The 27,625-nt window shown below is 38.6% G+C and overlaps 1 long non-coding RNA gene across 1 annotated transcript; it reads left to right on the forward strand.

Moving 5' to 3' along the window:
• Window positions 1-235: 235 nt before the first annotated feature.
• On the forward strand, window positions 236-11,498 carry LOC121368036. The gene is made up of 5 exons (XR_005957469.1): window positions 236-480; window positions 7,970-8,034; window positions 9,408-9,431; window positions 10,819-10,842; window positions 11,485-11,498. It is a non-coding gene; the product is annotated as an uncharacterized LOC121368036 (long non-coding RNA).
• The last annotated feature ends 16,127 nt before the right edge of the window (window positions 11,499-27,625 follow it).

Genomic DNA, 27,625 nt, shown 5'->3' on the forward strand with positions numbered 1-27,625 from the left:
ATGTAACGTTAGCCATTTATTAGTATTCTTAGATGGTATAGTGGCGTAGAAGAATGTGGGTTTCACCCCCCCCCCCCCCCCCCCCCCCCCCGTCCCTCCAATATAAAATTCTGGATATGCCAGTGTACCGATACGTGTCCATCCACTGGGTGCAAAAGTTCATTGTTCGTCTTGTTTTCGTGATTTGTTGACGTAGATAACTGAAATTTAATTCCGACACACATGTTGCTATCTCCCCATCTGAAATGAAATAGTTTTCTCAGTGGTTTTCAATAAATATCGCAGCGCACGTGTGTGTGTATGTGTATATATATGCACGTGCGCTAGCCAACAGATATCACTAGCCGACTATTGTTCTACCACCACAGACAGTCTACCGAATCCGAAGATGAGAGTTCTGTTGATTTTCGCTTTGCTCTGCGCTTTGTTGCTGTGCTCTGAAAGTCGCCACGATGAACGTGGGAGAGGGTGCGGGAGAATGTAAGTTACATTGTAAATAGTCTTTCAATAGTTTATTGTGTATTAGGCCAAAAAGGTCGTTCTCTATCAGACCTAGAGACATATCTATCGTTTCTTATATTAATAAATGTTCTAATGACTTCGGGATTGTTGGCCTGCCAATTAGTAACGCCAGCCTTAGGTTTGAGTTCCCTTGGCACATCACCACTCCCGACGTCAGGTTTAAAGTCCGAGAAGAATTATCCAAAATTCAGCTACCTGTTTTTAATTATCTTTTTGTTTTATTTAAATAATAGTTAGGAAATTGCAGTCGTGGCACAACCAGGCGTATACTGACGGGTCCAAGGACCCCACTACAAGTAAAACTGATGTGGCCTTTGTCATCAAATCTATAAATACACCGATCACCGTTAGGGCTAGGTTATCGGACAATATATCCGTTTACACTACAAAATTAATGGCCGTACTTTGATGTGGATTTTAAACTACAGTAAAAATAAAGATAGCCCTGTTATATATGTCATCTTCTCAGATAGGCTGAGTGCGCTGCAGGCCATAGGGGGCTCTCACAGTATCAGACCATAGAGAACTCTCACAGTATCAGACTATAGGGGGCTCTCACAGTATTAGACCATAGAGAACTCTCACAGTATTAGACCATAGGGGGCTCTCGCAGTATCAGACCATAGGGGGCTCTCACAGTATCAGAACATAGAAAACTCTCATAGTATCAGACCATAGAGGCTCTTACAGTATCAGACCATAGAGAACTCTCACAGTATCAGACCATAGAGAACTCTTACAGTATCAGACCATAGAGAACTCTCACAGTATCAGACTATAGGGGACTCTCACAGTATCAGACCATAGGGGGATCTCACAGTATCAGACCATAGGGGGCTCTCACAGTATCAGACCATAGAGAACTCTCACAGTATCAGACCATAGGGGGCTCTCACAGTATCAGACCATAGGGGGCTCTCACAGTATCAGACCATAGAGAACTCTCACAGTATCAGACCATAGGGGGCTCTCACAGTATCAGACCATATGGGGCTCTCACAGTATCAAACCATAGGGGGATCTCACAGTATTAGACCATAGAGAACTCTCACAGTATCAGACCATAGAGAACTCTCACAGTATCAGACCATAGAGAACTCTCACAGTATCAGACCATAGAGAACTCTCACAGTATCAGACCATAGGGGGTTCTCACAGTATCAGACTATAGGGGGCTCTCACAGTATCAGACCATAGAGAACTCTCACATTATCAGACACAGTGGGCTCTCGCAGTATCAGACCATAGGGGGCTCTCACAGTATTAGACCATAGAGAAATCTCACAGTATCAGACCATAGGGGGCTCTCACAGTATCAGACCATAGGGGGCTCTCACAGTATCAGACCGTAGAGAACTCTCACAGTATCAGACCATAGGGGGCTCTCGCAGTATCAGACCATAGGGGGCTCTCACAGTATCAGACCATAGGGAACTCTCACAGTATCAGACCATAGGGGGCTCTCGCAGTATCAGACCATAGGGGGCTCTCACAGTATCAGACCATAGGGAACTCTCACAGTATCAGACCATAGGGGGCTCTCGCAGTATCAGACCATAGGGGGGCTCTCACAGTATCGGACCATAGAGGGCTCTCACAGTATCAGACCATAGGGGGCTCTCACAGTATCAGACCATAGGGGGGCTCTCAGAGTATCAGACCATAGAGAACTCTCACAGTATCGGACCATAGGGGGCTCTCACAATATCAGACTATAGAGAACTCTCACAGTATCGGACCATAGGGGGCTCTCACAGTATCAGACCATAGGTGGCTCTCACAGTATGAGACCATAGAGAACTCTCACAGTATCAGACCATAGGGGGCTCTCGCAGTATCAGACCATAGGGGGCTCTCACAGTATCATACCATAGGGGGCTCTCACAGTATAAGACCATAGAGAACTCTCACAGTATCAGACCATAGGGTGCTCTCGCAGTATCAGACCATAGGGGGCTCTCACATTATCAGACCATAGGGAACTCTCAAAGTATCAGATCATAGGGCCTCTCGCAGTATCAGACCATAGGGGGCTCTCACAGTATCAGACCATAGAGGGCTCTCACAGTATCAGACCATAGAGAACTCTCACAGTATCAGACCATAGGGGGTTCTCACAGTATCAGACTATAGGGGGCTCTCACAGTATCAGACCATAGAGAACTCTCACATTATCAGACACAGTGGGCTCTCGCAGTATCAGACCATAGGGGGCTCTCACAGTATTAGACCATAGAGAAATCTCACAGTATCAGACCATAGGGGGCTCTCACAGTATCAGACCATAGGGGGCTCTCACAGTATCAGACCGTAGAGAACTCTCACAGTATCAGACCATAGGGGGCTCTCGCAGTATCAGACCATAGGGGGCTCTCACAGTATCAGACCATAGGGAACTCTCACAGTATCAGACCATAGGGGGCTCTCGCAGTATCAGACCATAGGGGGCTCTCACAGTATCAGACCATAGGGAACTCTCACAGTATCAGACCATAGGGGCTCTCGCAGTATCAGACCATAGGGGGGCTCTCACAGTATCGGACCATAGAGGGCTCTCACAGTATCAGACCATAGGGGGCTCTCACAGTATCAGACCATAGGGGGGCTCTCAGAGTATCAGACCATAGAGAACTCTCACAGTATCGGACCATAGGGGGCTCTCACAATATCAGACTATAGAGAACTCTCACAGTATCGGACCATAGGGGGCTCTCACAGTATCAGACCATAGGTGGCTCTCACAGTATGAGACCATAGAGAACTCTCACAGTATCAGACCATAGGGGGCTCTCGCAGTATCAGACCATAGGGGGCTCTCACAGTATCATACCATAGGGGGCTCTCACAGTATAAGACCATAGAGAACTCTCACAGTATCAGACCATAGGGTGCTCTCGCAGTATCAGACCATAGGGGGCTCTCACATTATCAGACCATAGGGAACTCTCAAAGTATCAGATCATAGGGCCTCTCGCAGTATCAGACCATAGGGGGCTCTCACAGTATCAGACCATAGAGGGCTCTCACAGTATCAGACCATAGGGGGCTCTCACAGTATCAGACCATAGAGAACTCTCACATTATCAGACCATAGGGGGCTCTCACAGTATCAGACCATAGGAGGCTCTCACAATATCAGACCATAGAGAACTCTCACAGTATCAGACCATAGGGGGCTCTCACAGTATCAGACCATAGAGAACTCTCACAGTATCAGACCAGAAATAATTAAAAACATTCAAAGTTCCAGAATTGATGCGGCGATGCGTCTTTATTATTATTATTATTATTATTATTATTATTATTATTATTATTTAGTTTTGTTATTATTTTGTTTTCACTGAAACACAGTTTAAATCATCACTGCTGTTACTTGTAATACTAGCAATAGATCCTTACAGATAAAATACGTTTAAAATTAAACACTTCTGCTCAACTTTAACATTTCTTAGTTGCATCAGCCTATATTTAGGTGCGTTTTTTTAACTGCTTCTCATACGCCTTGGTCCATCATCAATGACCATGGTGCCCCCTCCTTTGCCTTGATACCCTAAATATTCAGTATAACCCACATGTTACAACTATAAATATCGACGTCATATCGTAGGAAATTAAAAAAGAAAAACAAAATGTTGACGCATAATGGTCAAAATCGACGCGCGCGCTGACCAGAGACCGAAGACCAGAAATTTATTTGTATTATCCTTTGGTTTGGCCTTAGTGACGCAGAAAACAAAACTAGGAACTTGAACGCTTTCTGTCCAGTTGAGCTGTGCCCTAACTGGTAGCTCGAGTCAACTCTAGCCCTCCCCTTATTGATATGTTGTAGGAGAGAGCTAGAGAGGACTGTGTGTAATAGCTCGAGTCAGCTCTAGCCTTCCCCTTATTGATATGTTGTAGGAGAGAGCTAGAGAGGACTGTGTGTAATAGCTCGAGTCAACTCTAGCCCTCCCCTTATTGATATGTTGTAGGAGAGAGCTAGAGAGGACTGTGTGTAATAGCTCGAGTCAGCTCTAGCCTTCCCCTTATTGATATGTTGTAGGAGAGAGCTAGAGAGGACTGTGTGTAATAACTCGAGTCAACTCTAGCCCTCCCCTTATTGATATGTTGTAGGAGAGAGCTAGAGAGGACTGTGTGTAATAGCTCGAGTCAGCTCTAGCCCTCCCCTTATTGATATGTTGTAGGAGAGAGCTAGAGAGGACTGTGTGTAATACTTCGGCAATCGTCGACGACCAAATTAGTTGTAATCCATGTAACAATGCGTAGTGATTCGTTTGCAACCCTACATAGCTGTTTGATAGAAATGCTAGTATGAACAAATGTTCTTATCCAGATTCGAACATTTTCGTTTAATTGGAGCAAAAACAAGCCTATAACAAATGGGAGCCCGCACGCCTATGTATAGAGTTCTATTGATGTTCGAACTAAGTTTAAATTGCATTGTCAATTTGAATGGTTGTGACGGAACATGCTCTTATCTCTTCGCCTGTGGCTATGTCCATTGTTTTAGAGGGCCGTGTGCAGCTTGGTTACGTAATACCTCCGCGCGACCGTGCATTCTAATACAGGCCCTGACCAGCTGTGGAGGCCATGTGGCCAGTAGTTACGTAAAAACTCCGGTAGTGCGGTTTATGACCGGGGTATTGCTAGCGAACTCTGGTCATCTAAGAAAATATACCGACTCTGGGAGTTGTGGAAATAACCTTACGCTGACAAATATATTTGCAGCAGTTAATTAATTAACAACAACAATAATAATAACAACCCAGAACTAATCACTTAATTAGTTAATCACTAGGTGTCTAGTTTACACAATATTCTAATCACTTCACCGTGATACAACACGCACACGTGTGATAATTGAGAAACGCTGCCAGGGGAACTTAATTAATAAAGGAATTACAACTCTATTCCTAACTGGTTGATTTTTAATTAACCCTTAACTACTCATTCAGTAACCTTGTAATACAGAATTAATACTGGTACATATCACAATAAAGACAATAACCTACAGTTTACCTAGGTCCTCTAGGATGACTGGCTAAGCTTTAATATCAATTGAAGGTTAATACAGATTCCAAAGTGTATTGTGTTTTGTTGTGTTTTCTAGTGAACTAAACGTGCTATATATATATATATATATATATATATATATATATATATATATATATATATATATATATATATATATATATATATATATATAAGATCTATTCTCTGATATACCTAGAGCCGAGCCACTCGGGTATTTGACTGCCCGATACAGAGAGATCTAATAGATATACAGTTAGGAGAGATATTTGAATAATCGTGTTTTATTCAGTTACGGGTATTATAGGATCCCAGTGACAGGATTAAAAATTGGGGCGCTCGTCCCGGATCTGAAACGGGACATGCATATTTAAAAACTATTGTTTGTAAATGGGGGCTTTATAAATTATTTTTACAAATTAACTAGAAGTAGCAACGTTGAAGTGATTAGAATATTGTGTAAACTAGACACCTAGTGATTAACTAATTAAGTGATTAGTTCTGGGTTGTTAATATTTGTTGTTGTTAATTAACTACTGCGGCAAGTACATTTGTCAGCGTAGTGTTAATACAGATTCCAAAGAGTATTGTGTTTTGTTGTGTTTTCTAGTGAACTAAACGTGCTTATTAACTATATTTTTTATATAAGATCTTATCTCTGATATACCTAGAGCCGAGCCACTCGGGTATTATACTGCCCGATACAGAGAGATCTAATAGATATACAGTTAGGAGAGATATTTGGATAATCGTGTTTTATTCAGTTACGGGTATTATAGGATCCCCGTGATAATGTTGTTAATACTTCGAATTAAGACTGACGTTTTATTTCTGCCTATATCAGGGTTGGAACATATCAGGTACCGATTAAGGCGAGAGCCCAATGCGACGTCCCCGCTCAACCCCAATATATATATATATATATATATATATATATATATATATATATATATATATATATATATATATATATATATATATCATATATATTGATCCTTTCTGAAGATAACATTGAAACATGTAAAAGGATCATCTGAAGATAACATTGAAACATGTAAAAGGATCATTATTTCTTTAAATTGTTTTTTAAAATACATATATACTGTACACTTGTTTTCTTTTATTATTTTTATATATATATTCGTGAATATACCGATATAATCAGGGCCAGATCCAGGATTTTTTTTTTTTTTTTTTTTTTTTTTTATGGGGGGGGGGGGGGGGGGGGGGGAGGTGGGAGACATGCCAAAAACGATTTGGGATCAATAGCAATTAAAAAAGTTTCTTTTATTTAACGACGCCACTAGAGCACATTGATTTTTTTTATCTTATCATCGGCTACTGGACATCAAACATATGGTTATTCTGACACTTTTTTTTAGAGGAAACCCGCTGTCGCCAGATAGGCTACTCTTTTTACGACAGGCAGCAAGGGATCTCTTATTTGCGCTTCCCACAGGCAGGATAGCACAAACCATGGCATTTGTTGAACCAGTTATGGATCACTGGTCGGTGCAAGTGGTTTACGCCTACCCATTGAGCCTTGCGGAGCACTCATTCAGGGTTTAGAGTCGGCATCTGGATTAAAAATCCCATGCCTCGACTGGGATCCGAACCCAGTACCTACCAGCCTGTAGACCGATGGCCTAACCACGACGCCACCGAGGCCGGTTCAATAGTAATTACGCTGACAGGTTGCGTTTTAATACGGTTAAAATTGGAGAGGGTTGTAAAAACTGACACTGTTTGTAGAAAACCATTTATCGCTTAGTTTCACAAGCGTATGAGACGGTGCCAAAATGGCACATGGTGCAATTACCTGAAAAAGAAGTGTGTTTTGTTTCACGACACCTTCTGGAGCACAGCATTGGACTCGAGTACTCAAGGGTCAAACTTGATCCGGACCCGAGTACCCGACACCTATACTAGATAATAATGAGGCTAAGGAATAAAGTAAAACAGCATTATTATATATCTTAAAATGACATACCCTAGTTTTTAAATACTAAGGCATATTTTTGACTATTAAAGCCCTTTTTTGATCACTGAAATCATACTTTACTAAGATTATATTGTTTAGATTATCCATTTCCATACATTCCAAGTGTTTTGACCGTCCTGCTGTTTTTAATATCACAAAATGCCTTTGTCATATTTTCAAAAACGCACGTGTGTCTGAGAAGTAACAGTTATGGCGTCGAGTTTTGGTCTGTACTTAGAAAGTATTTCACCATTTCAAAGTCACAGACTCGTGTTTCTCGCAATTGTATCCAAATGAGGTACAGGTTTGTAGACTAACTAAACGTAGTGTTAATTTTCACAGGTTGAAACTATGGTATGTCCCTTTAAGTCCAGCGCTGAACAGGACAAACCATCGCGGACATACGAGTTTGTAGTAATCTTGTTTTGTTTCTAGAATTCACGACCTGCAACATATGATTGAGAACCTGCAAGCCGAGTTGGATGAATGCCTTGCGCCACGTATGTTTAATACACATACACATTAATTTGTGACTCTCATTCTCTCTCTCTCTCTCTCTCTCTCTCTCTCTCTCTCTCTCTCTCTCTCTCTCTCTCTAACAAGCGCACACACACACACTCACACACACACGTGTTCAATCTTGCTCTGATAACCACCAATTTCGCTTCAAACATTCCAAGACACCACCCTCTAGGTAGTACAAGACCAAATAACTTCCGGCTGGGTCAAAGTTCGAGGTGCACCGAACTTTTGATAGAGAAGTGAACACCACAAGTCCTGTGATTGGTTATAAATGTGAGTGTCTTGGTTGTAAAAAATAATAGTTTTATCTGGGTTAAAAAAAATGCAATTTTATTTCATCTAGTACCAATGTGTCAAGTAGCCTTGTGCTTGAAACATGTATGGGGTACCTGTAAAAAAAAGTACTCGAATTTTGTGCGGAACAAGGGTAGTCATAGACGCTACCCGTTATCTCAGAAACGAGCAGCTTGACCCCCATTTTTTTCTGATTCACTTTAAGTGTGAGGGGTGGTAGTATTTATATCCGTGGCGTTTATGTCGGTTGATACGTTGCAGGTAGGAGTTTTAGCCACATATGTTACTATTGTCGTCTATGGGATTTGATTTGGTAGTATACACCCTCTAATCTCTGTCTATGTTCGTATCTCCTGCCCTCCCTCTTTTAATATCCCACCCCACGCCGTTACCTCTTATATCATACAAATTAGCGTCAAAATTATGTTTATTTTATATGGTATTTTCATGTTCAGCAAACACAACTGGGCCAACAGAAGTAGGTATTATATATTTTATTGTAAAAATTCAGCAAATTGTCTTTCGCTCGATGCATACTTATAGGTTATTAAACGAGCTGCTATTTCGTATGATGTTTATGTCCCGAGTGAAATAATGTTCAATCAAAATAAAGGGACATATATAGAGGATAATAAACAAGTTACCAATTATTGTCACATTTATGTCCCGCAACTCCGACAGCCGGACGTAATTATTACATTATATATTTCTCTCTCCATCTCTCCTTCTATCTGTCTGTCTGTCTGTCTGTCTGTCTGTATGTCTGTTTCTCTCTCTCTCTCTCTCTCCCTCTCCCTCACTCACTTTCAGCATGAACGTCCACAAATTGTCAAATATATCATAGTTATCCCCATTGTAATTCAATAAATGAATTTTTTTTTTTAAATCGTTTAATTTTTTTTTGTTCGGAATGAACGCAAAGTTGTATAAAATAAATACATGGTCACAACTCACTATAGTTCATCAAGATTAACCTGGAATGCAAGCACAAGTTTGATGAATGATGCGGACCTATTAAAATTATACCATTTTTTCCTTTTCACGCTTACGACGACAGCTACTACAACGCCGCCAGCCGGACGTAATTATTACATTATATATTTTTCTATCCATCTCTCTCTCTGTCTCTCTGTCTGTCTCTCTCTCTCTCTCTCTCTCTCTCTCTCTCTCTCTCTCTCTCTCTCTCTCTCTCTCTCTCTCTCAGCATGAACGCCCACAAAACTTTTACGAAAAGTGGTATCTAACATAGGAAGTTCACTCGTTTTGTAATATATATATATATATATATATATATCGAAAAACGAGAGTATATCAACTACTTGTAAGATAAATCGTGTCGTGTATTATTCTCTTTATGTACATGCTTCAAGTATTCTCATTGTAATTTAGACAGCTCGGCTATTTCTCCTTCCAGCCTGTGCAGTACGACTAGTAAATCAAAGGTCGTGGTATGTGTTATCCTGCCTGTGGGATGGTGCATATAAAATATCCCTTGCTACTAATGGAAAAACGTAGCGGGTTTCCCGTCTCAGACGATATGTAAAAATTACCAAATGTTTGACATCCAATAGCCGATGATTAATAAATGAATGGGCTCTAGACAGTGCTTTTAAAAAGGCGTACCTTTCTCTGTAAACGAATTTGCGGCGCATCAAATCTTCAGGGTCCGTTTCAGATCGATCCCCGTCGGTAGACCCATTGGGCTATTTCTCGTTCCAGACAGTGCACCACAACTGGTATGTCAAAGTCCGTGGTATGTGCTATCAAGTCTGTGGGATAGTAGATATAAAACACCCCTTGCTACTGATGGGAAAATGTAGCGGGTTTTCTCTCTAAGACTATATGTCAAAATTACCTCTTTTTTTTACATCAATTAACCGATTATTAATAAAATCAATGTGCGCTAGTGGTGTCGTTAAACAAACCAAACTTTAATAAATCTTCGGTTTTCCCCCGATTAGACTGTCGCGTTTTCAGATTAGTGTTAAAGTAGCTACGGAAATATGGGTTCAGTTTCGTAAAGTATGTGGTGTGTCTCTGTGTCTTTCTTTGTCTCTCTCTCTCCACAACTCCATCTCTGTCTCATCCCCACGGTGTGTCTCCCCACCCTACACCCTGTATCTGCCTTCTCTCTGTGTTTCTATCTCTTTGAATACTATTGGAAGCAAGTGTCAGATTTTACATTATTTGATGTAGAATAATAAATACAATACCACACTCATTATCACTAGATGACATTTTTACGAAATTTGGTATCTAACATGGGAAGTTCACTCTCATAACCACCAATTTTGCTTTAAACATCGCTATCGCTCTATCTTTCTTAATATATATAAAACTCTTGATACCTTCCGCCGCGATCACTCACCCCACCTCACCACATATCGAACAAGTTAGCTTTAACATGATGAATGATGCGGCCCTATTAAAATTATACCGTCTTTTTCTTTTCACGCTCACGCTGACAGCTACTACAACGCCGCCAGCCACATGTAATTATTACATTATATATTTGTCTATATATCTCCGTCCCCTCTCTCTCTCTCTCTCTCTCTCTCTCTCTCTCTCTCTCTCTCTCTCTCTCTCTCTCTCTCTCTCTGACTTTCCATCTCTCTGTCTCTCCGTGTTTCTCTCTGCCTCTCTCCTCTCCTCTCTCTCTCGTTATCTCTCTCTTTCCCTCTCTCTCTCCAAAACTCCATCTCTGTCTCATCTCCCAGTGTCTCTATCTCACTCTGTCTCTATCTCTGTCTGTCTGTCTGTCTGTGTCTCTCTCTCTCTCTCTCTCTCTCTCTCTCTCTCTCTCTCTCTCTCTCTCTCTCTCTCTCTCTCTCTCTCTCTCTCTCTCTCCAAAACTCCATCTCTGTCTCATCTCCCAGTGTCTCTATCTCTCTCTCTCTCTCTCTCTCTCTCTCTCTCTCTCTCTCTCTCTCTCTCTCTCTCTCTCTGTCAAATAACCACCAAGTTCCCTTTAAACATTACTCCCTCCCTCTTTTAATATATTTATTTCTTCCTACCTGCTTCAACCATCACTCCCCCTCCCCTTCCCCCGATATCGAACAAATTAGCATTAACATGAAGAAACATGCGGCTCTATTAAAATTGTAACGTTTTCTTTTCCACGCTCACGCCGACAGCTCCGCCTTAAGGTAATTAGTGTTTTTATTATTATAGATTTATCTCTCTGTTTCTCTGTGTGTATCTCTCTGTTTGCTTATATGTCTGTCTGTCTGTCTCTATCTCTCTGTCTCTGTCCGCCTGTCTGTCTTTCTGTCTCTGTACATATACAGCCATTCTTGCTGTTGGCTAAATAAAACCTTAATTTTGCTAAACATTGTTTTTATTTATTATATTATTATTTATTATTGTATTATTATAATTTTTAATGATACTATTATTAGGATAACAATTTGTTAAAGCGTTACATTTTGTTCCGCGATTATAGCCCTTTTTCAGTAAGCCAAAACCCAGTTTATATATAGACATGATTTCACGAAGATGGTTTTATAATAAGCACAAATACTAGTAGATACACTGGGATAGTTTTATAATAAGCACCATTACTAGTCGATACAGCGTGGATAGTTTTATAATAAGCACAATTACTAGTGGATACAATGGGGATAGTTTTATAAGCACAAATACTAGTAGCTACACTGGGGATATTATAATAAACACCAATACTAGTAGATACAGTGGGGATAGTTTTATAAGCACCAATAGTAGTAGATACACTGGCGATAGTGTTATAATAAGCACTAATCTAGTAGATACAGTGGCGATAGTTTTATAACAAGCACCAATAGTAGTAGATACACTGGGGATAGTTTTCTAAGCACCAATAGTAGTAGATACACTGGGGATAGTTTTATAAGCACCAATACTAGTAGATACACTGGGGATAGTTTTATAAGCACCAATACTAGTAGATACACTGGGGATAGTTTTATAAGCACCAATACTAGTAGATACACTGGGGATAGTTTTATAATAAGCACCAATACTAGTAGATACACTGGGGATAGTTTTATAAGCACCAATACTAGTAGATACACTGGGGATAGTTTATAATAAGCACCAATACTAGTAGATACACTGGGGATATTTTTATAAGCACCAATACTAGTAGATACACTGGGGATAGTTGTATAAGCACCAATACTAGTAGATACACTGGGGATAGTTTTATAAGCACCAATACTAGTAGATACACTGGGGATAGTTTTATAAGCACCAATAGTAGTAGATACACTGGGGATAGTTTTATAAGCACCAATACTAGTAGATACACTAAGGATAGTTTTATAAGCACCAGTACTAGTAGATACACTAAGGATAGTTTTATAAGCACCAATACTAGTAGATACACTGGGGATAGTTTTATAAGCACCAATACTAGTAGATACACTAAGGATAGTTTTATAAGACCATATAAAAGCCGTTGTAAATACATTGGGGATAGTTTTTAAGCACCGAGTTACAAAGATACCTAAGGATAGCTATATTAGCACCAATACTAGTAGATACACTCATAGTTTTATAAGCACCAAAGTAGATTGACTGGGGATAGTTTTATAAGCACCAATACTAGTACGTACAGTTGGGTCTGGATCCAGTTTTTACAGCACCAGGTGACACTAGTAGATACACTCAAGGTTAGGTGTTTATATAACAACACCTAATAACTAGTAGCTTTAAACGAAACTAAGGATAGTTTTATGGCCAGACCATTACTAGTTATTGACACGTGACACGATTTGTTTTTACTCAGACTACCATATAGATACACTGGGGAGTTGATGGTTTTATAAGCACCAGTTGTCTTAGTAGATACAGTGGGGATAGTTTTCATAAGCACCAATACTAGTAGATACACTAAGGATTAGCTATTATTAGCACCAATATTATAGTAGATTATTAAGGATAGTGGATTATTAGTAGCACCAATACTAGTAAGTACAGTGTAGGATAGTAGTATAAGCACCAGTACTAGTAGATACACTAGTAGTAGTGTACCAGTATAGTAGTAGTTGTAAAATTATTGGTTATAATTATTACTAATTAATTACAAATTAACCTGTCCGCCTCGATAGGGTTCGCCCCACGTGGTACACGACTGCCAAGGAAGACAACTCCAGCTAACCAAGGAGACTACTCCAGACCATGGAAGACAACTCCCGATAACGAGTAAATAAAAGTCGCCGTGTACCCATCTCCAGTGTATCTGTTTTATGGTTATAACCAAGTTCTAGTAAAAGAACTTAACTCTTAAGGTGTTCAGAATAGCAAAACAAACGGTGAAAGATAACAAATTTAGTTTCAATAAACTGAAAAAAGACCTGGTAATGCTCGGATACGCCAGATTGATTGAATCGTGCTGTGCCCGAGTCACCTCCACAAATAGGGGTGTCTTGAGGCTAAACATTTCTGTGAATATTCGCTCAGGGGTGGGGGTAAGGTTTAGCTAAACAGCAGCGATTATCATTTTTATATATTATAAGTATGTCGGTGGTTACATTGTTATTTATAGTAGTAGTAGTAGCCAGTGGTACCAGTACTAGTTATAGTAGTAGTAGTAGTAGTATGCGTATTCGTAGTATGGTAGTAGTGCATAACAATTGTATGTTTATGATACATCATAGATACTACGGGCATACATAATAAGGGCTCCCAATTTAGCCCGAATTAAACGAAAATTGCCGAAGGTCGACAACATTTATCCTGTCCAATTTAAGAGCTTTGTGGGAGATAACTCCAGCACTATAATTAGAAGATACTCCAGCCATCCAAGGAAGACAACTCCCAGGAGATAACGATTCGTATAAAAGTCGTAGGGTGTACCCAGTGCGGGGGGGTGGGGGGGGGGGGTCGTATGAACCAGTGGACCGTTCTAGTACCACCAGAAACTCCAACTCTTATAAAAGTATGTTTTAGAATAGAAAGAAACCGCAGAAAGACGGAAATTTATTTCAATGAAACATGAATAAAAACCTCACTAATCGTTGGATACGCAGACATTGATTTGAATCGTGCTGTGCCCGAGTCACCTCCAGCTGAATATATAAAAAGGCTTGAGGAAACTCTATATAATGTTTCGCGGTCGGGACAACCACCGGCGTAGAAAGTTAGGAGAAAGGGGGGGGGGATAGGGGGGAGGGGTGTGGTTAGTCAGCAGCGATGTTTTTTTTAAGGATATATTTATAAGTTTGTCGGTGGTCCCATTGTGCTATTTCTAGTATTCCAACCAGTGGATTCCACGCACTATCAGCAATGGCTGTAGTATGCGCTATTGTGTCAAAAAGACATGGGTTGTGCATAAATATGTATGTTAGTGACCGGAGCATACATGGGCGTACAGGCTCCCAATTTAGCTTTTTGTCATCAATTAAACATCATTGTCATGCATTAATGCGTCGAACTTTTGTGGGATTGATATGAGATACCGCTTCTTATAATCAGGGGCGTAGCGTGATCTGGACCTGGGGGGGGGGGGGGGGGGGTCGCGAATATGAATCAAGTGGACCTTTTTCTATTTTGTTTTTGCACCACCAGAAACTCCATATGTATAAACATGTATGTTTTAGTTCTGACAGCGGACCATTTGCCTACGCCTCTGATAATCTTGATTGGTCAAATTTTAATCACAAGACAATGTTTTGTTACGTCACTGTGTTTGTTTCAGGGCTAAACCTACCATTAGTCACGTCACGCCACTGCCGTTCTGCTAGTTAACGAGTCTACCGCTGACATTCAACCCACATAACATTACTGACATTGTTTACAACTGTCGCAAATGAAAATAATGATAATGGATGATAAAAAGAATACCCCCGTCGTGTCTTGTGATATCACAATTTATCAGCACTCGTTGATAAACGTATAAAATCCTCGGCAAGCTGATAAATTATGATATCACAAGACATTCGGGGAGTATCCTCTATTCACAGTATCTTTACTACACAATAACTATAGTGTTGCAAATATCACTATGTATTTTTTACATGGATTACAACTAATTTTGAGGGTAGAATGATGGAAATACATAATGAAAAGGTCCCAGGTTAGCACATTTAGCTCGAATACCTCTGAAATGTTTGCCCTAATTTATTCCCCCCCCCCCACACACACACCCCTCTCATACGCACACACACACACACACACACACACACACACACACACACGCACCTGTCTCATACGCTTATGGGTGGACAGGCTACACGAATAAACAAAGACATCCCTATGAGAAGCACAGTCTGCCTGTTCGCAATCAGAATTCCATGGTTACATCAGCAGATGTATGACCCTGGTTATAGTGTTCCGATTCGGATAAGAATCGCACTCAGAATTCCATCATTACATCAGCAAATGTATGACCATGTGTATAGGAGAATGCTCGCAAGACGGATATCCACCGTACAGTTGCTCACTGGGCAAAATATACGCTCCCATTTTTTTTTTTAAATGGAAAGGAAATGCTTTATTTAACGACGCACTCGTCACATTTTATTTACGGTTATATGGCGTCAGACACATGGTTAAGGACTGCACATACATTGAGAGAAGAAACCCGCTGTCGCCACTTCATGGGCTACTCTTTTTTTTATTACCAGCAAAGGTTCTTTTATATGCACAATCCCATAGACAGGATAGCACATACCATGGCCTTTGATGTACCAGTCGTGGTGCACTGGCTGGAGCGAGAAATAGCCCAACGGTTATATGGCGTCAGACATATGGTCAAATGAATGAATGAATGAATGAATGTTTAACGACACCCCAGCACGAAAAATACATCAGCTATTGGGTGTCAAACTGTGGTAATGCAAACTAATAAAGTGATGATCAACATCAATATAAAAATTCAAGATTTAAATAAAAACACAGTGTAAAGAACTGTGCAAAAATACAAATATCACAGATAGATACTGACTTTTACTCAAAACTTTAATTGTATCCCAAAGAAAACAAGTGGATTTGTGCTGTATTGGTCATTCTCAAAGAGAATGTTACACCCCTGCACCACGGTGAGGTTACAGCACGCGCAGGGGACATAGGGTCAAAGACCACACAGATATATGTAGAGAGAAGAAATATATGATTGTAGTTAAATTTTAAAATGCTATTTGCACGATCTAAGACATCACATCTCCCAACACCATGAATGAAAGAATAAATGGATGTTTATGGAAAGTCTAGCACAAGAAAGATATCGGCTTTTGGGTGTCAAACAATGGGTAGCTGCATCAATATGATTATTTGCATTAAAACGTTTGTAAAACACATTGTAAAGAGCTGTCGGATACACATATGGTAAGTATATTTTAAAATGTTGTCCAATAAAATATCAAGGTAAGTATATTTTAAAACTTCCAATAGGAATCAAAATGTTTTTTAAAGGCATATTGTCACAGAACACTGACCTATTTAATGGTCTAACAAGGTATTACCTGAACACATATAATCTGATTTGTCCCTAAATGTACTTTATTCAACCATCTTCATAACCACCATACTCCATTTATTGATGACATATTGTAAAAATAACTGAATTATGGCAATGGTCCATAATTCAGAAACTAAAATTGCCGAGAGGGATGACATGGATTTCACTCCATCATGGCTTGGTTAAGGTGATGCGATAGCTAGATTTGGTTTCCAACAGTTACTGTAATTTTTATTTAGTATCCATTTTTAGATAAATAAGTTCCTTAAATCTGTGACAGTATGCCTTTAATCTTCAAAATTAATTGTGTGTGGAATTTAAAAGACTCTAAAACATTTATTTTGCTAAATAGATCGTTTCTCGTCGACTTCAGATGATTACACTCAACCAAATGTTTTGCGCACAATCAGTGTACACAGACAATGCTCCACCAGACTAGGACCACAAGGACTACTAGGACGTCGTTAAATAAAACATTTCTTTCTTTCTTTTTCCATGATGACTAGTTGTTGTCTGGTGTTTTGCATATCGACAGTACCTCTTATTACAAAAGATACCAGGAATAGATATTTAAAAATAAATGAGTGTTTTACCTCCGTTCAAGCCACAAATTCTGACGTATTATAATGTATTCTGTATACAACCATCTGAGACTGATTCACAACTGCCAAGTTACCCTTTAGACTGCGTTGTGTCGAGATACGTTTTGAATCATGATATCAGTTTTGTTGTTGAGATTTAGGTAATAATTTACTATATGTGGTTTATATTGTTATTGTAGGTGGTCATTTAAATGTTTGTAGTGACCATTTTGAGTAATTTCCCAGCTTTGTTATGTTTCCAGTTACCTGCTACGATACTGTAGCAATACATATATAAGATAAAGATATTAACGATATTTGCAATGGCGAAACCATCAGAAAACCCCTGCGCGTGCCGCAACCTCACCGTGGTGCAGGGGTGTAACATTTTCTTTGAGAATGGCCAATACAGCACAAATAGATTTTGAGTAAAAGTCAGTATCTATCTGTGATATTTGTGTTTTTGCACGGTTCTTTACACTGTGTTTTTGTTTAAATCTCAATTTTTTATATTGATGTTGATCATCACTTTATTTGTTTGCCTTACCATAGTTTGATACCCAATAGCCGATGTATTGCTGGGATGTCGTTAAACATTCATTCATTCATTAATTCCATCAGAACATTTCTTAATTGTTTATGTCATTTAAATGTTGAGCAGTATGGCGGCCATCTTGGACTTTGTTTTAATTATTTGAATTGGCCATCCTTTAATTGATATAAATCGACATAAAAATTCCCCAAATCGACCAACATTTAGATATACCTGTATAAGTAAGTTTTCTTGTTGATCGCCTCCCTCAGCAAATACTATTTTGGCGGTCATGTTGAATGATGAGCGATATGGCAGCCATCTTGGATTTTTAAAATCCAAGATGGGTAACATAAAGGTAATATAAATCAATATAATTTTTATTTTTAATCGACCAATATTTATCTATATAAGTACGTTTTCATTTTACCCCCCCACCCCCCACCCCACCCCCACCACCGAAAAATAAAACAAATAAAAATAATAATTGGGGGGTCTGAGGGGTCATATTGGATACATTTTATCAAAATATCGGTTAGCACCATCGGTTTCCTTGGGGAAAAAATCCATCTGGAATCAACTTCAAACATAAAGTGAACACTTTCCAAAACGAGACCAAATCTGAGACCGACTACCGGGCAAGTAAGAAACACTGCGCAAAGTTCGCAGAGGGGCATCATATTCAACAGCGACCTACACATTTCCAGTAGCTTGTTGACAAGGTTGTCCACCTACGGTAGATTGTGATCCTAGATATATGTAGATATGATTTTAGGTGGCAAACCTTTTATAGCACGCCGAGTCCATTTTTCCACCTGCTTCCCCCCCCCCCCCCCCCCCCCCCCCCCCCCCCCCCCTCTCCCGGTACACGGGACCTATTTTAGCTGCATTATGTCCCTACAGTAGTACCTACAGCCATACTTCCGGTGGCTTATCCACTACACCACAGATAGGTCGATAGGTTGGGTTTTAATGGGGCAGATAATACACTAGCAAGGCCTTTCTTTCGTTACATATTCGTAGAGTTTCTCTCTCATCTTTTCTACTATCAACTTATGAACTACTCAACAAACCGTAGTATCATTATTTTCGACAGCAACAGCAAAAAAATTTCAATAGTGAACAGATGTTTTATTTATGCATTATGTTTCATTGTATTCAGTACCTGGTGTCTGGTGACCTCACACTGTGGAACGTCATGGAACACCTGCAGTCCACAAAGGAAATAATACATCTTTAGTAAATAAGTGCAGATCAGTCTATTTGAGAAAAAAACAACGAAAACGACCTGAACTCTGTAGGCTGTTTACTGTAGAATATTAAATGTTAAGATTAGAAAGTTTATGTGAATTTGATATTTTTTACTGTAAAAACGGAGGTCGGATGTGCATTTAAATCTATGTTTTATCATACTGACTTAAATTACATCACACGATAGCATACTTGACTTCTAAAAACAGTACATTAAGGCTTGTTTTGTTCTGTCTTGCTTTATTTTTGTTTCCCAATAAAAGAAAAATTAAAATAACAAATACTAATTGTCCTACAACATACGTGTTGTATAATACTTGCGTCTTTCGTCACTGAAATAAGAATTAAAATATTTTCAGAATTGTGAATAGTGTGATATGCAAGACACTCTAGAAATTAAAATTTCAATAAACAAAGCGATTGAGATAAACTTTAAACAAATCTGTAATTTGCAGTTGAAATGAAATAATATTTCAGCATATTTCACATATATGTTTTTATCATTTTCACCATTCAATTAATCACTGACCATTTAATGCATGCATGTGTTAGTTGATCGAGCCTTTCGTAAAACAGTCCAATGTACATTTTCAAAGCGTTTCTTACGTTGCTTTGGAATAATAATGTTAATCTGAATTTACGAGGGTCATTGGTAATAGTTATACGTGTGCAGTATTTGTAGAATATGTTACCCATAAATTAAGTGTTTGCAATTCTAAGACATATTGTACACTTACATGCCCCGTTTCCCTCAACTCCAGAGCCCTCCCATAGAAAATATTAAACACTAATAAATATCAACTTATTTATTGAAAGAAAGAAAGAAATGTTTTATTTAACGACGCACTCAACACATTTTATTTACGGTTATATGGCGTCAGACATATGGTTAAGGATCACACATATTTTGAGAGGAAACCCGCTGTCGCCACTACATGGGCTACTCTTTCCGATTAGCAGCAAGGGATCTTTTATTTGCGCTTCCCACAGGCAGGATAGCACAAACCATGGCCTTTGTTGAACCAGTTATGGATCACTGGTCGGTGCAAGTGGTTTACACCTACCCACTGAGCCTTGCGGAGCACTCACTCAGGGTTTGGAGTCGGTTTCTGGATTAAAAATCCCATGCCTCGACTGGGATCCGAACCCAGTACCTACCAGCCTGTAGACCGATGGCCTAACCACGACGCCACCGAGGCCGGTCACCTGTCTATTAACTGCACACTGCGGCGTGTTAGGCTTCATGTTTTCAGATCTGCGTACGCCGTGCGCCTTTCTGCCTGTTTGGTTTCTTGTAGTACTTTTTAGCAAACTCCATTATGCATCATTTTGCATTGCACTCATGTACATGTATGGTGCATGGTTGTTTTGTTTTTTGATAAAAAATCAATGTGCTCTAGTGGCGTCGTTAAATAAAACAAACTTTACTTTTTTAATAGACAGGCCGTTACGTTTGATGCACTGGCGGCTAAACTTCGTTCACGATTGTGCTAAAACGAGTTTTTACAGCTTAAGCTTTTACTGTTATTTACAGCGTCTGGCCTGGACCTTTCTACTTGTTTCCATTTCATACAATTATACTTCCAAACTCTAACAATGTTTTTGTTATAAACACTTGGATTGGTCCAATCCACATCACATGACTTAAAACAAAACCCACAAAACAAAAACAAGAACAAAAAAAAAAACGTTCATACTGCATGAAACTCAGTTTTTCAGTGACAATAGCAACAGCAGTAAGTATGGAGTAGGAGTAGCAGCAGCAACAACAGCAGTAGTAGTAGCAGCAGCAAAAGCAGTAGTAGTAGTAGTAGTGGTAACCAATAATAATATTAACAATACTACTAAAATATTAAACGGGGTAAATACTAAATGTAGTGCAAATAATAATAGTATTAGGCCTAATAATGATGATGATGATGACGACGACGACGACAAAAGCAAAAGGAAAGGAAGGACAGAAAGAAATGTTTTATTTAACGACGCACTCAACACATTTTATTTACGGGTATATGGTTAAAGACCATACAGATATTGAGAGAGGAAACCCGCCGTGGCCACTTCATGGACTACTCTTTTCGATCAGCAGCAAGGGTTATTTTATATGCACCATCCCACAGACATGGCAGTACATACCACGACCTTTGATATACCAGTCGTGGTGCACTGGCTGGAACGAGAAATAGCCCAATGGGCCCACCGACGGGGATCGATCCCAGACCGACCGCGTATCGATTGAGCGCTATACCACTGGTCTACTTTCTGCCCCAATTAGGAAATGAGGGGTAAATAATAGCCGTAAAATACTGTTAAATATGATGCTGGGAATAATACCACTACCACTACCACTACCACTGCCACTTAAAATAATAACAGTGACAGTAGTAAAAGCAGACAGGGAAAATACGTTTGCACTGACCAACAGTGCAAAAAAAAAAAAAACAATATTAATAATGGGAGCGGAATGATCAACACAATTTTGCAGCTGATAGTTTGTACTTTTTTTTTTATCATATCAATAAAAGAAAATAGACCAAATAACATAATCTTATACACGTTTCGAAATTGTAGTCAGCATACAGTTGTAAAATGTATTTAAAGGGACATACCCTAGTTTTTAAACACTAAGACATAGTTTTGACAATTAGACATTCGGAGTGTTTTTGGTCATGCTGGTGTTTTTAATATCACAAAAGGCATTACTCATATTTTTAAAAACGCACGTGCGTCTGAGAAGTTACCGTTATGGGGTTGAGTTTTAGTCTATTTTAGAGGGTATTTCACCATTTCAAAGTCATAGACTCATGTTTCACTCAATTGTAACTTTATCCAAATGTGTTACAGGTTTGTAGATTAACTAAACTTGTGTGCATTTTCATGGGCTGAAACTAATGTATGTCCCTTTAACAATAAATACAGTTCCTTTAGCAATGTTTGGGTGTGACAAATAACGAGCACCGTGAATATTGTCCTACAGCTCTAAATAACAGTATATATACGTTTTGTATTTGAATGGGTGATATTAAAACGTTCACTTTGACTGTTGTCCGAGTCAGAGGTTTTCTTTTGTTTCGCCGCTTGCTTCTGGATTCTTCCCATGACCAGTATTAAGCTAAGGGTTGAGTCATGTTAATGGATAACCTCGCTTGTCAACGTCACTTAATGGCCATTGTCCGACAATCACATGATATATGCATTTTGTTTTGATTAATTGTCTCGACCAATATACTTATTTTGGCATAATAGTATTGTACATGCAACGTCTCTGGTACGTACAGACAGTTATGCTAGTAGAAACAGTATCTGAACCGTGCTTTTTTGTTGCTGTCTGTAAACTTAAAATCTCTCAGAGAGACGAATTCGCGTGTGCTTGTCTGGCGGCCATTTTTTCTCTCTCTTCTTTAGTAAGATATGACTAAATTCAGAGATTCCCCGTCCTGTGAACGGACTCTAGTCTTGCTAGACCCGAGTCCGTGCTTTAGTACTCGAGTACTCGTGGAGACCCTATTAAGAACAGCCGAACAGGTTGTAACTGGTCCGATCCCCATTCCTAACATATCTAACAAAAGAAGAACAAAACAACCCTCACTTGTTCATTAGGGAAACATGGTAGGTAGGAGTACAAAGAGATGCATAATTATATGGAAGGATGTAAGTCAGTCTGATGGACAAAACAACTGAGGTTTTGACTTCTTCAAAATCGTATATCCGCAAAAGACAATGCCAAAACAAGGAAGTTAAACATTGCTCGACTGCTTCCATGAGTCACTGCGGTGTTTTGTTGTTCTCTCATTGGGGTGACTGATACTATCCAAGACTAGACACCCTTCCCACTTTGCCTGTAGGGATTAACCACATACAAACCTAGATGATTGAAATTGTAAACAGTTTTCTTGATATTTTGATATGCACTCATCATCTCCTTTCAAACAGTGATGATATGAGATGAAGAACGCGAACCAAGATGTCTGAAATAGTGAACATTGCGAATAAAACACGTGACCAGAGGGAATTGATAGCTTCAACAGGGATTCATTACCCAAAACAACGAGACTCAATATAGCTTATTATCGTTAGACTCTACATGTTCACTAGACCGGCCTCGGTGGCGTCGTGGTTAGGCCATCGGTCTACAGGCTGGTAGGTACTGGGTTCGGAACCCAGTCGAGGCATGGGATTTTAACTCCAGATACAGACTCCAAACCCTGAGTGAGTGCTCCGCAAGGCTCAATGGGTAAGTGTAAACCACTTGCACCGACCAGTGATCCATAGCTGGTTCAACAAAAGCCATGGTTTGTGCTATCCTGCCTGTGGGAAGCGCAAATAAAAGATCCCTTGCTGCTAATCGGAAAGAGTAGCTCATGTAGTGTCGACAGCGGGTCTCCTCTCCAAATCTGTGTGGTCCTTAACCATATTTCTGACGCAATATAACCGTAAATAAAATGTGTTGAGTGCATCGTTAAATGAAAAACATTTCATTTTTTTCTAAATGTTCACTAATAATAACTCGGATCCTGTTTCGAATGGAAAAAAGAATATTATACGAATGAATACAATTGTGTTTTACTGCAAACTTGCATTAGGCTATATATTAAAAAAAACAATCACATCCAAGTAAACGTCGCAAAATATTTATCTTTTTTTTTTTTTTTTTAGATTTCCGTAGTTACATAAATACGTCGTAATCTACTATTATCTGAGTTAGGTATCGTCACATGTTTGATTACTCACGGAACGACTGATAATCGCTTACCTAACTCACAGGCACACCTTAATATTATACTATAAAGGTGAACATATTTGTACTGAGAATTCGCACCTTAGATAATTACCAGAGGGTAAATATTATACACATAATTTCTTATTGAAAGCTATTGATATAATTTTATATGAAACGTTTATATGCGTTGATAAAACAAGTAATTAGTTAATTTTGTAATAATATATATATAGACTGCCAGAATTGTTAGATAAATTAGTTTATTACTAGGCGTTGAGTTAGCTGTCTACTTTTGACTACATTATCAAACCTCAATGACAAATTGCGCGATATTTACCTTTAAAATATTGACCAAACGTAATTTTATAATCATGAAACATCGAATTAACTCGAAACAGAAATTAGAAATTGAGAAAAGATGAGAACAGATGATGCATATATCTACATTAAAATTGTTTGTATACGTAGAAAGGTTATTTAGAATCTGTATATCGACAAAGCAAACAGCATTGAGGAGTAGCCGTTCTATAAAGAAAATTATAGTTTGGCTATATCCGGTTAGGCCTTGTGCAAACATTTGATATGATACTGTGGTGACAAAGAATATACAAACTGTGTATGATAAATATGAAAATTATTTCTTCCATTTTTTTATTTTTTTTTTTTACCAACACGGGTATACTTTTTTTCAGACATTCATGATGAAGCTCTTTTTGATCCTGGCGTGTGTTGCTGTTGTAAGCTGTCTTCCCGTGGAGCTAGAAGGTACTGATTAATAATTACTACCCTATTAGGGACTATAATTTCCATCTCCGTCCTTATGTCTGTTTGTCCGTCTCTCTATCCGACCGTTATTCTGTCCCAAATATGGTTTTCTAGATGTTTTATTTTTACTTTGTTTTGAGATATTGTGCTCAAATTGTGTATAGCTTTATCATGTACAGAGTATGGCCACTGAATTTAGGTGATACGAAAATTGGTTGGGTCCGACAGGAGACATCTGTTGTTTTAGCAGTACTCCACGAACGCTTGTTATTTATGTTATTATGTCTGAAATCGGAACCAATATTTCATATTGCTTTATCTTCGACAACTCGTTACTATTAGCAGACTTAGCATTATATTAGACCAAGCGTGCAGAATAATATTTATTATACAACATTTAGCGAAATATCTTAAAATATCAGTGAAATAAAAGTGTTATCAGTCACTCAGTGACGGTAACAATAACACATTTTAGAGTGGAAATTTCAGAAAGTGTTATGTTCACTGTAAGAAAGCCGGAACTATTTTGCTGCTGGCATTTTAAAAATAAAGGTAAATTGTCAAAAATTATATAATAAATAGAAAATGTCATGTTTTTTTGTCAAATATGATTTATATCTCATCTCGTGAAGTTTGCAATCATATAACACTCGTCGCTCAAGCGCGACTCGTGAAATATGATTGCAAGCTTCACTCGAGATACCCTCTATGCATTTAAAAATAGTCGTGTTTGGTATGGGGACTGAAGATACCACTCCTTATGTCTATTATTTGGCAACTTCATTTTGACCGATATATTTGTGTACGCTCGAAATTTCGATCATATCTGTACATATGTTTTATTGAAAACATATTTCATTGCATATAATGTATATATGCAAAAGAATTGTGCACAAATTGTCCAACTGTACGTAAAATCATAGACACACCCAATAACAGTGCACCGTTAGAATGAATAAATGAATGTTTAATGACACCCCAGCACGAAAAATACATTGGCTATTGGGTATCAAACTGCACCGTTAGAAGACCGGGTTAAAATGCTGCTGTATTTAGTATCGGAATATTCTTTTATCACGGAATTGGTGTCAAATGAAAATGACTGATAGATTTGGTCTTGTGCAGATGTATTATTTTGAAAGTTACAGAGTTACAATGTTACTGGTTTTGACGTTCAGGTTTTTAGAAAAACTAGTAGCTTGTTTATAGGTTATCAAATGTTAGTTAATCGCGAAGAATGGTCCAGGGTTAGAGAAGAAAGGAAGAAATGTTTTTTATTTAACGACGCACTCAACACATTTTATTTACGGTTATATGGCGTCAGACATATATTATGGTTAAAGACCACACAGATTTTGAGAGGAAACCCGCTGTCGCCAATACATGGGCTACTCTTCCGATTAGCAGCAAGGAATCTTTTATTTGCGCTTCCCACAGGCAGGATAGCACAAACCATGGCCTTTGTTGAACCAGTTATGGATCACTGGTCGGTGCAAGTGGTTTACACCTACTCATTGAGCCTTGCGGAGCACTCACTCACGGCTTGGAGTCGGTATCTGGATTAAAAATCCCATGCCTCGACTGGGATCCGAACCCAGTACCTACCGGCCTGTAGACCGATGGCCTACCACGACGCCACCGAGGCCGGTAGGGTTAGAGAAGTGATTATCCATTGTTAAATAAAATGTCCCTTTTCCTGCTATTTGAACACATGGTGGTGCATACATCGTATTCATAATTTGCATCATTATATTTGTACCATATTCTTCTCTCTTTTTTTTTTTAGAAAAAAGATTCAGGTAAGTATTTATGCAATCTAGTTTTGTCAACACACTTGCAAATTAGTGTACGATATTGTAAATTTGGAACAGAACTTTAAACGTGTTCTTCATTGTATATTCGTGATTGCCATTACCATATACAACTGGCATGACATGTAACTCAATAAGATACTTTCACCACGCATTTTCGCAATGTGCAATGACATGCCATTTAGTTAATGTTAAATATGAATGTTTCACAAATAATGTTGCTTAAAAATACGTTTAAAAATTAAATAAATTCAGAAAATCTTAGAATACATAATATATAAAGTATTGTCTGTTTCTTGTGTTTTATGTTTAAACCTAAAATACATTATGTGTAAAAGGTCCTATTGTCTTTGCCTTGCCTCTGTAAATTATTTTTTGTTTCATGTTCGTTTTATACTGTTGATCAACGACCCAACATTTCTCGTCCATTCTTTTCTGGTAAGTACATTCGTTTTCCTTTTCTGTCATTGTGGTTAGATACGAATCGATCTAATATTCTGATGAAAAGAAATAAGGGAACACATGGTATTTGATACCAAATGTAATTCACTGCTAGTGTAGTTGCGTCTGTATAAAATACAGAGATATATTGTGACACTGCATGTCAGTACTGTGGGGTTGACGTCCAGTAACACGGTTAATGTCTTGATGCTTGTGGACGAGGATTTTGGTTGTAGTCAACATTTGATGTTACTACTCGCATATGTTGATATAATAATCATACTTTCAACAGTTTATTTTAGTTAAAATACTTATAAAACGCGCACAAAACGTGACTACCCCCAATGCTGGAGCCACACTACTAATTCGGGCAAAATAGTTGGCCTGAAAACATTTTTTTCCATCATGTATGAAGTTGCATTTCAGAATAACTACTTTTCAAGGTCTTAACTGAGAATATTCACCTGGACCTTTGTAAATTTAACATAAACTTCCCCAGTTGAAGAACAGTACCATTCTTTTATTCAATTACATTATATTTGCGATTGTAATTGTAACGAATTGCTGATTTTATTGTAAGTAATTATTTCATTTGATCCAACAACTTGGTGCTTGAGTATGGTGTTTATATGTTCAATATGTATGCAACAATTATATATTATGAACAATCATTTTAATAATTGTAGCATTTTCTAGCTATTGTCATAATGGATTGTATTTGCAGAATGCAGAAA

The sequence above is a fragment of the Gigantopelta aegis genome, chromosome 1 (genome assembly GCF_016097555.1).
Source record: "Gigantopelta aegis isolate Gae_Host chromosome 1, Gae_host_genome, whole genome shotgun sequence".
Taxonomy (NCBI): Eukaryota; Metazoa; Mollusca; class Gastropoda; order Neomphalida; family Peltospiridae; genus Gigantopelta; species Gigantopelta aegis.